At 46.3% G+C, this 10,876-nt stretch overlaps 1 pseudogene; it reads right to left on the bottom strand.

The window, feature by feature from the left end:
• LOC141271468 (uncharacterized) overlaps nt 1–10,876 on the bottom strand; it is a 339,948-nt pseudogene that overhangs the window by 44,236 nt on the left and 284,836 nt on the right.

The following is a 10,876-nucleotide window of genomic DNA, read 5'->3' on the forward strand; positions in this document are numbered from 1 at the left end:
GCAAAAAAACAAGGTATCATATCAGTATTTACAGCATGACACACCAAACAGACAAAAAACTAGATAAAAAGAATGCACAAAAATGCAATGAAAAAACGCAAGTAAACTAATTTAAATAATAGGTGCAGAAATTCTGCAACATCAAAAACACACTAAAAGCTCAATGTGGGAACGTAGCCTTGGCGTCTCACTCACTATAATACACCTTCCATGGCGTCCATCCAGTACAACACCCCCCACGATAGCTCTCCATGAAGTATGATGCCACCATGTTGTAGAATGTCGCCACAATTCTATATACACATTTTACCATAATGGTAACCCCCACATGCACAGTATGATGCCTTCATTTTGCATTCCCTTACACAATGAGCAGCAGAATAGTTTCCAGGCTAAGCAGGTTGCGGAGTCAGGAATAGCCACAGGTCTGTAGCAGCAGTATAGTTTGAAGGATAAGCAGGTTCAAAACTCAGGAATAGCCGGAGGAGCAGGAATATAGTTTGGACCAAGCAGCAGTTGGAAGGACAGCTTGAATAAAGTCTGGGAGCTCAATAATCTCACAAGAAAGAAAGTGCAATGCTTGGTTTAAGTAGGGTGTTCAATCATGAGATTACAGGGTGGAGACAATCAGGTACAACACAGGTACTAGCATCTAGGTTAGCAAGGAACTGTCCAGCGAGCTGAATAGCTCAGAGGGAAGAGCTTCCGCCTGGTGCACAAGAGCTGCTGGGTTCAAGTCCTGACAGTGACCTAATACAGCCTGGTGCAGTGTACCCTAACAAAGACTGGTGTACCATCATTCTGCTCTGACTAGCGTAGGGACAGTGTTAGGTTCTGTGTGTGTGTACTCTGCAAAACAGCCTCTGTTGGGGTACTCTTTAAAACAGCCTAGTTTTTTTTTGTTTGTTTTCCTTAATTTGGGGAGGCCCCAAAACATTGGGAATGGCAAACAGATGGCTTGGTGCGGCTGGTAACTTCTCTATTCAGCCAAAGATACGGACAAGTCCTCTGGGATCCTGTTACAGATCTGGGTGGTGGAACCTCTGTGGTGCGGTGCAAGGACTGACCAGAGGGGCGTGACTAAGTATCTACTCGGCCTGACCAAGGTCGCACGGAGGCTGAGTCGACTCTGTGAACCAGGGAGGGACCGAGCAGAGGGACCAGGTGCCAATCTGGGACCGACCTTATATGAGAGCAGGTGACTCCCACGGGTCAGAAGGCAGGAACTGACCGGTACAACGGAAGAGCACGGCAAGCAGGTTGAGGGGTGGTCCGGGTAGACAGGCAGGCTGATTCGGCTGATAGCCAGATAGGTGCTCCGGGTAGGCAAGCTGGCGGGCACAACAGGTAACAGGCAGGTGCTTCCAGGAAAGCAGGCAAGCGGGCACGTCAGGTAAAGGAAGGTGCTTCCAGGTAAGCAGGCTGGCGGGCACGGCCGGCAACAGGCAGGTGTTTCCAGGTAAGCAGGCGGGCAAAGCCCATAGACAGACTGGCGGACTGGACTGTAGGCAGACTGTCGGGCTGGAAAGTAGTCAGACTGATGGACTGGATTGAAGAACAGACTGGTGGACAGGACTGACTTGCAGAGGACCTGAGAGCTGAAGCAGAGTAAGTATCACAGAGCAACAACCTTGCACGGGCACCTCCATATTGGAGGAGGTGCTTTTTATAGAGAAAGTCCTCCGGCCATTGGTCGGGGACTTTTTAGGATGGCGCGCGCGGCCCCTTTAAGAGGGAGGGAGCGTGCACCCTAAGCACAGTGCCACGGAAGCTGCGTGCACCAGCAGCAGCAGCAGGGAGGCCGGGAGACGCCGGAGCAGGACCGTGGCGGTAGGGGGGGCGGCGTCACTGCCTGTCAGGGGGCAGAGACGCCGATGCTACATATCCACACCTGGTTCATTGAATGAATGTGAGTTTGCCCACGTTGGCTATGGCCAGGTGGATACGCCTGTCTGTGATCACATCCCCTGCCAAGACGTAAAGGGCAAGCTCAGGTCATGTGTCCAATTTGGAGACCCAGAAGTTAAATGTGGCAGACCCATCACTCAGTACGTGGAGACGTGTAAGCACATACGTTTCCACCATATTGCTGAAACACTGCCTTCTGCTAATATAGACCATATCATATGGTGGTGCTGAATGTCGTGGCGTGCAGAGGAAGGTTTTCCATATTTTGGGGGCGTACATAGAAATCATGGGGCCCCATAGCAAAAGTCCAAATTGGGCCCGCCTCCCATAAAAAAAATAAAAAATTCTGCAGTATAAGTGGAATCGCAGTATATAGGCGCTTTCACAAAAGGGCATGTCTCTCAACTTTTGAAGACAGGAAAATGGACATGTCTTGTGACATGTATAGAGTGAATGTGCCCATACTGAAGCCCTTTAGTGTCCTCATCCCTGTTTATCGCCCTATAGATTTAAATATCCCCAAAACATGCATCTACACTGTATTATACCCCCCCTACAGTAAATTCCCCTACTGTAACCCCCACATGCAAAATATGATAACCCCATAGTCCCCCCAGCAAAGTATGATGCCCTAAAACACCCACACAGTATGATGGCCCCCCATATGCCCACACTGTATGATAACCCCCAGCAACCCCCTCCCTCACACAGTAAATTGTCTCTTCACAGGGATTGCTACTTCCTGTAGGTGGCACTACAGTTCTGGTCCTCTTCCTCTCTGAAGAGGTAATTTGCATATTTCCCAGAGGAGCATTGCGGCTTTTAAAGTCTTGTCATCGTGACGTGCTTAAACATGTCAATCTCCGCAAGGAGAAATGTTACCCCCTAGATACCGGTCTGACGCCTCTCAACCAGCCAAACCAGAACTCACACTTTGCACTGATGAGGGGCAGTACCCCGAAACAGTGTCTGCAAATTGAGTTTCTGGTTCTGGCTTTTATCCTAAGTCATGTGATAATGTAGCAACCCGAGGGTTCGGCCGCTACAGAGGTATTGCATCTCAACCAGATGTGCGATATCTCACTTCCAGGTAAGTATGGAGTGTGGATCAGGACCCTGACACCTGCTTGCATTACACCACATTTCCGGGGGGCAGGGCGACCGATATGCTCCAAGTAGAGCACGACAGTCCCTGTCCCTGGCTGGAGTGGGGGGAGGGAACACCGAGGAAGGGGGGACCCTGTAGTGCATAGGAGGGAGAGGGCAGTTCCTGGGTGCACTTAGAAGGAGGTATAAAAGGTGGGCACCATCTTAGTTCTGGGTTCGGTTCAGTTCAGTTCAGTTGAGTCCAGTCAGAGGAGGAGACAGGGAGCAGAGGCTCAGGCCGAGCTCTGTTCCGCAGGCAGGCCGGAGAGAGCGGCCGGAGCCTGGAGGAAGGAGAAGGAAGGAAGAGGAGTGGAGGAGGCTCCAGGAACAAGGAACAAAGGGACCCCAGGGGTGTGGACCGGCGAGTCACCACCGCACGCCCGAATCTACCTGCGTAGGGGGTGTAGGGGGGTCAGGCCAAAGGGGGAGACCGGTCCCCGAAGCTAGTGGAGGCGGGGAACTACCCTCAGCTAGAAACCGGAGGCTGTGACATTTTATGTGGCGCAGCCCCTCGCTACACCCGCTAGGAAGGCACCACATAGGGTCAGGGAAACGGCACCAAGGTTGACCAGAAAAGGCCCGAGGCAGCCAGACAGAAGCGAGGTCAATGGCGGGGTATGACAGACCAGAGAAAGGACACACAAATGGGGTCCTGTGAAACGCTCCAAAGTTATCTGGAAGTAGGCCGAGCCCCTCACCTGGTGAACACAGTGTGACGTGGGACGTTATGACCAGCTGTAGTAACGTGGATAAAGAACTGTGAGTAAATACCCTGGACTGCATTACAGGACTCTGTGTCGTTACTGCTGCTCCCGCGCGTCATCACCCCCAACATCCACACTTGCTGCCCTGAGGCTATACTCCTCCCGTGGGGAGTTATACTACCCTCAGCTGCACCCACACCACCAGCCTCAGCGGTCTGCCCTGCAGTGGCGGTTCACTCTGACCGCAATCCACGGGTGGCGTAGTCGGACATTTAATTTCATAAAAAAACACATAGACTGCCACTGGTTTGGCCGCCCTGGGCACGGACCGGGTCGCCGCCACGAAGACTACAACCCCCAGCATCCACAAAAGGTCCGGTTCTGGGTATTCCCACACACACATGGCCCAGGGGGTGCGTCAATAAGACTCATTAAAGGGTCACTATTGACTTTTAGGATTGCTACTTCCTGTAGGTGGCACTAGAGTTCTGGTCCTCTTCCCCTCTGAAGAGACAGTTTGCATATTTCCCAGAGGAGCATTGCGGTTTTAAAAGTCTCCTCACTGTGACGTGCTTAACATGTCGCTCTCTGCAAGGAGAAATGTTACTCCTGGTTTACATTTCACACTTAAAGTGCAGAGTGCTGCAGTGAGTCAGTCAGCTGAGACTCACCCCTGCAGTCATGCCGGCTACACTGAGCGCTCTCCACTAGGCAGCTCTAATGATGATCACTCAGGCTGCTCAGCTCTTGGCTGCTGTGCACTCAGCGCAGTGATCTAGAGGGGCATGTCTATGGACAGAGCATCTCACACCGGGTCCCCTGAACCCTTAGGCCCCGTAGCAGTCGCCTGGTTTGCCTCTATGGGCGGCACGCCACTGGCACCAGGGGCTCCTCCACATCCAGTTTTAATAAAGCTGCTGCATTACAAAGACAGAGATGCCATCCTTAAAGGGGTTTTCCCATGAACAAAAGTTCATTTTAAAAATTGTCTGTGTCTGACCGTGTAAGGAACATACCACAGCTCCTGGGCAGGGGAGGAAGCAAAAGAGTATACAGATATTACAGAGAGAATCACAGAGGATTCATTTTGTGAGGTAAAATATTGTTTAAAAACAGGCAGTGAAATGTTTTACCTCACAAAAAGAATCCTCTGCGACCCCCTGCTGTAATGTCTGTATACTCTTTTGCGTCCTCCCCTGCCCAGGAGATGTGGTATGTTCCGTACACGGTCAGACACAGACCATTTTTTAAATGAACTTTTGTTCGTGGGAAAACCCCTTTAAGGCTGCCCGCGGTAAAGGGGACATTTCTATTAATGGCCAAAAAATTTCCTTTTTTCCAGATGACTCCATTGAAGTTTTGAAACGTAGGCTGCACCGTCTGTAAACTCCATATTCCATGCTTTATCCTGCGAAACTCAGAGTGGCGAATATGGGAGAAGCTTTTTTCTTTGAACATCTGAAAGAGACACTCCGCTGGATTGACATGAATGAGCAGAGGATTCCCCAAAATCAGTAACTTTGAATCTGGATAACTCAAGATATATATCATATATCAGAGACATAGGCGGATTATAATGAGGGCAATCTTGGCTACCGCCCGGGGCCTCGGGCCTCTAGGGGGCCCGGGGTGTCTATGGCCAGATTGCCCTCATTATATGTGCAGCGTCGCAGCACATTCCGGCAGACAGTGGCGGGGGGGCGCCGGACCACTCCCCCAGCAGCAGCGCACGGCCGCTACTTCTTCTTCGGCCGGGCCACCACTGCAGCTGTTAACTTCCCTGCGCTGTCCTGGCCTTGTGCGCGGCCGTGTCTCCTAGCTGTGACGTCACGCAGTGCGCGCCCGGCCTGCACTGCTGCACCGGAGCGGAGCAGGAGGACTGGAGCCAGGGATGGTGAGTGTGTGTGTGAGTGAGTGAGTGAGTGAGTGAGTGTGAGTGTGTGTGTGTGTGTGTGTGTGCAGGCAGATATCATTGTGTGATGTCTGTTTATATGTATTTTTGTGTTTCAAATGTGTTTATGCGTGTATGTATGTATATGTTTGTGTGTGCGTGACTGCGTGCGGCCTCCTGCTGTCTCTGGGGGGGCGCCGTGCGGCCTCCTGCCGTGTATTGATGGCACCGTGCGGCCTCCTGCCGTGTATAGATGGCACCGTGCGGCCTCCCGCCGTGTATAGATGGCTACGTGCGGCCTCCCGCCGTGTATAGATGGCTACGTGCGGCCTCCCGCAGTGTATAGATGGCTACGTGCGGCCTCCCGCAGTGTATAGATGGCTACGTCCGGCCTCCCGCAGTGTATAGATGGCTACGTGTGCTCAATATTGAGTCATACAATTAATGTAAGGCTATGTGGCCACGATGCAGAAATGCTCTGGATTTTTTCCTGAGCGTTTCTGCATCTCCCTGGCAGAAAAAAAGCATGCGGATTGTACATGTGGATTGTAGATGCGGATTGTACATGCGTTTTTCCTGCCAGGGACAAGCGGAAGTGAGGCGTTCTTCACATGCATTTCCGCTTGCGGGTTGACAAGCGCTTTCCAAGCAATTTTAGCATCACTTGAAAAGTGCTTGACAACTTGGTCACAACCGGCATGGATTTATATAGAGTGAGCATGGATTTATATAGTGTGACCGTAAAAGAATGGAAAAAAATAAAAAATAAAAATATAATTACCTTCTGATGGCCTGCCAACGTCAGCGGTCGTGTGACCCGTCACATGACTAGACGACGTCACGGCAGGTCCTTTTCAGGACAAGCCAGGACACATCGGATAAAGACACCGGGGGCCATCAGAAGGTAAGAATAATAATATTTATTTTTTATTTTATTCTATGGTTCTATGGAGTCTCCTCTTCTCCAGACTCGGGTACCATCCGCACATTGAAAGGCATGTAATCCGCATGTACAGATGCAGTGATATGGATTCCATGCGTTCCAATGCAAGTCAATGGCGGCGAAAACGCCGCGCTTCCGCAAAATAATTGGTAATGTTGCAGATTTTTTTGCAATGATAATCTGCAGCGGAAATTTCCGCAGCATGTGCACAGTACATGCGGATTATCATTGGGGAACATGGAAGACCTTCTACCAAGCGTTTTTTAAGCGTTCTGCAGCGGAATTGCCGCTGCGGAAACGCTTAAAAAACGCATAGTGGGCACACAGCCTAAAAAAAATTATTATAATTAATATTGAGCCAAATTAATTTCACGTGAACTATCACATGATCTATCACAGGGGATCATGTGACATGCGATACATCAGGTGTGTGCGTGGGGGGGAGCATCTTCTAAACTGCCCGAGGCCCTTGCTACTCTTAATCCACCCCTAATCAGAGAGGACCTGATGGGCTGGGGGAGGCACAAGAAGCATACACCACACATATTATGGAAAAATCTAAAAATAAGCGTATGTTTGCCCAGACACACTTCTTCGAGCAGGGGGAGAAGGCGGGACATTTATTGGCCGTGATAGCAAGAGCCCAGATAGGAAGTTCTTTTAGGCTAAGTGCTCACAATGCAGAAATGCTCCGGATTTTTTCTGAGCGTTTCTGCATCTCCCTGGCGGAAAAAACGCATGCGGATTTTACATGCGGTTTCCTGCAAGGGACAAGCATAATTGAAGCGTTTTGATCATGTGATTTCGCATGCAGATTGTCAAGCGCTTTCCAACCGATTTTAGCATCACTTGGAAAGTGCTTGATAACTTGGTCACACTATATAAATCCATGCAACCGGCATGGATTTTATGTAGTGTGACCAAGTTAGTTAAAAAAACTAATAAAAATGGTAAAAAAAAAACACATTATACTTACCTTCTGATGGCCCGGTCTCCTTATCCGATGCGTCCGGTCTTCCCGGTTTCTCGTGGTTGTGTAAAGGGACCTGCTATGATGTCATTTAGACATGTAACGGGTCACGCGACCGTCAGGTACTTTTAGACCATCACGAGGTGCCGGGAAGCTAAGACGCATCACTAAGGAGACCGGGGGCCATCAGAAGGTAAGTGTAATGTATGTTTTTTATTTTAATTATTTCTTTTTTTTACAGGTACTATGGTACCCAGGTCTGGATGAGAGTCTCCTCTTCTCCAGACCCGGGTACCATCCGCACATTGAATCGCTTAATATTCGCATGTGCACATGAAGTCATGCGGATATTAAGCAATTCAATGCAAGTCAATGGCGGCGAAAACGCCGCAATTATGCAAAATAATTGGTAGTGCTGCACATTTTTATGCAGTGATAATCTGCAGCGGAAATTTCCACAGCATTCGCACAGCACATGCGGATTATCATTGGGGAACATGGCAGACCTTCTACCAAGCGTTTTTTAAGCGTTTCTGCAGCGGAATTGCCGCTGCGGAAACGCTTAAAAGACGCATAGTGGGCACACAGCCTTATTTAACCTTTAAAAGATAGGGAGGGCGTGGTAGTAAGCCAGACTGAACAGATCTCTAACACTTTAGATTTATACACATCTGTTTAAAATTCTAATAAACTGCAATTCAATAGAGAAGAAATCTTGTCCTATCTAAAGGAAATTAATCAGCCGACATTCTCTGGTAAAGATCAAGAATATTTAAATAGCCCTCTAGAGCTGGAGGAATTGCAAATGGTGGTAGCCTATATCGCACACACAACTCCCCAATATGGATAAATCAGAGATTTTTCTATAAAGTCGGCCATGAGTTTAGAAAATTAATATGGGGCAAACAAACTCCGAGATTTAAGCTGGAAACATTGCAAAGAAACAAATCAATGAGAGGTCTAGCAGTCCGTAATCCATGTTTGTATTATTTGGCATCTTGGCTTCTACCTTTTCGGTGATCGGACAACACTGGGGTGGGGGGCTCAACATGTATTGCTGCAACATTATTTCCAATCAGATAAACTCTATGAAGCAGTAGAGGTGCAGAAATTTAGGACACTTGGAGGTAAAAATCCGACTATTAATCCACATACTTTGGGAGACAGTGAAAAAATTACAGGGTATAGAAGGGATTTCGCAATTTACTTCATTATGTAACACTTCTTGGCTTCCAAATCTATACCAACTGGTTGGATTCAAGTCCTGGAGTTCCAGAGGTTTAAATAGACTTAATCAAGTGCTAATAGGTGATGTGATTAAGGAATTTTCATAATTGCAAAATGAATATGGTTTACCTCACTCTTAATTCCATAAATATCTACAATTTCATCACGCATATCAGAGAAAGGCATTGTTTTGGAAGTGGGGGTACCTCAAAATATAATAATACAGAGAATAGCTAATCTACATAACTCTAGTAGACTGATCTCATTACTTTATAACATTCTCCTGGACATTATATTGACAAGCCATCCTATGTGATCGAAGGAGTGTGATGGGTCCTATAGAAGAAAATCACTGGTTAGATTGGAGAGTTCCACAATTATCCTTAAGTGAATCCCACAGATTATAATTGATGTCTGACATACATGTGAGACATCAGATATATAGAACGCCTCAATCTTTACATAACATAGGATTTCGTTCAAGTCCTCATTGTCCTAGATGCAAAACTTACTCAGCAGACATGCTTCATATGATGTGGAATTGTCCTAACATAGTGTCCTTTTGGAAAGGAGTTACAGCAATCATTAACAGGATTTAATTAATGTAGAACGTTCACCACTAGTATGTATACTACGATATGTTGAAGATCTTACTAATGATGAACATGGCAAAATTGCGGTGGCACGTATGTTATATATGGCAATGAAATTAATAGCCCAAAAATGGATAGCAGATCAGGAACCTATGATACCAGAATTTATTGATAAAGTTAACTGGCTAGTAAATTTGGAAAAAGGCATATACCTACAAAGAGACGCTATCTCTAAATTTGATAAGTTATGTGGTTTATGGATTGATGGTTCTGGTTTGGCATCTAGGGGATTGTAGAGATTTCGCCTCGGCTTGTTTTGAGTTATGTTTATATGACACCTTAAATTAAACTTCCCTGAGAATAAATAAGTATGTCCTTATTATTTTCATAAGCAGTAAAAATGTAGAGTGACTATTGTTATTATGATCAAGTGTATGGTCATCTACCGTTGTTTATCCTACAGAAACAAGAAACAAACAATCAAAACATCAAAAATGCACCAAATGCTCATAGTGGGAACGCACCCCAAGGGGCATCACTCTTTTGGGTGCATGCAACAATACATTTCTCTCTTTCCGTCTTTAAAAGTTGTGAATTATACTCTTCATGACCACACTAAATTACTGTTTCACCCCTAAACAAGTGGTTTAAAGGCTTTTCCTTTGACACCTCAGGATATCTATGAACGCCACTGGTCTCATCTATAGGCGACTTTTGTTTGGATGAGACAAGCGGGGCATTGAATGGTTATCTTGGCAACTGATCATGTATAGCATCATCTCTCCATGGTCAATGTCAAGTAGGGTGGAAGAAAGCATCAGACAACCCTTTTGTACTGTAGTTATACAAATGTAAAATATATACTTTATTCAAATATAGGTGTATTATTTTATACTTAGCTTTCAATAACTAATGGTCATTGGTAATTATATACATTTTCTAATAACCATTTAGTGCACTAAATCACTTTCCCTTTCTTTTGTAGACAAGTGACTTTACTATAACTTATATGTTTTTCTAGTACATGTTATCAATAAAACAATTAAAAAAATATAATGGCTACGTCCCTGTGTGACTTCTCTGATGTTTGACAAAATTTGAATTCCGATTAAAACCTTTCCCACATTCTGAACATGAAAATGGCTTTTCTCCTGTGTGAGTTCTTTGATGTACAGAAAGTTCTGATTTATCCCTAAAACCTTTCCCACATTCTGAACATGGAAATGGTTTCTCCCCTGTGTGAGTTCTCTGATGTCTAATAAAATTTGCTTTCTGAGTAAAACATTTTCCACATTCTGAACAGAAATATGGCTTCTCTCCTGTGTGAATTCTCTGATGTTCAACAAGAAGTGATTTTTTTGTAAAACATTTCCCACATTCTGAACACGAATATGGCTTCTCCCCTGTGTGAATTCTCTGATGTGTAACAAGGCTTGATTTACTACTGTAATATTTTCCACATTCTGAACATGAAAATGATTTCTCCCCTAAGTA

Source organism: Phyllobates terribilis, unplaced genomic scaffold (genome assembly GCF_046119375.1).
Source record: "Phyllobates terribilis strain yellow unplaced genomic scaffold, ASM4611937v1 Scaffold_5__5_contigs__length_657084704, whole genome shotgun sequence".
Lineage (NCBI taxonomy): Eukaryota > Metazoa > Chordata > Amphibia > Anura > Dendrobatidae > Phyllobates > Phyllobates terribilis.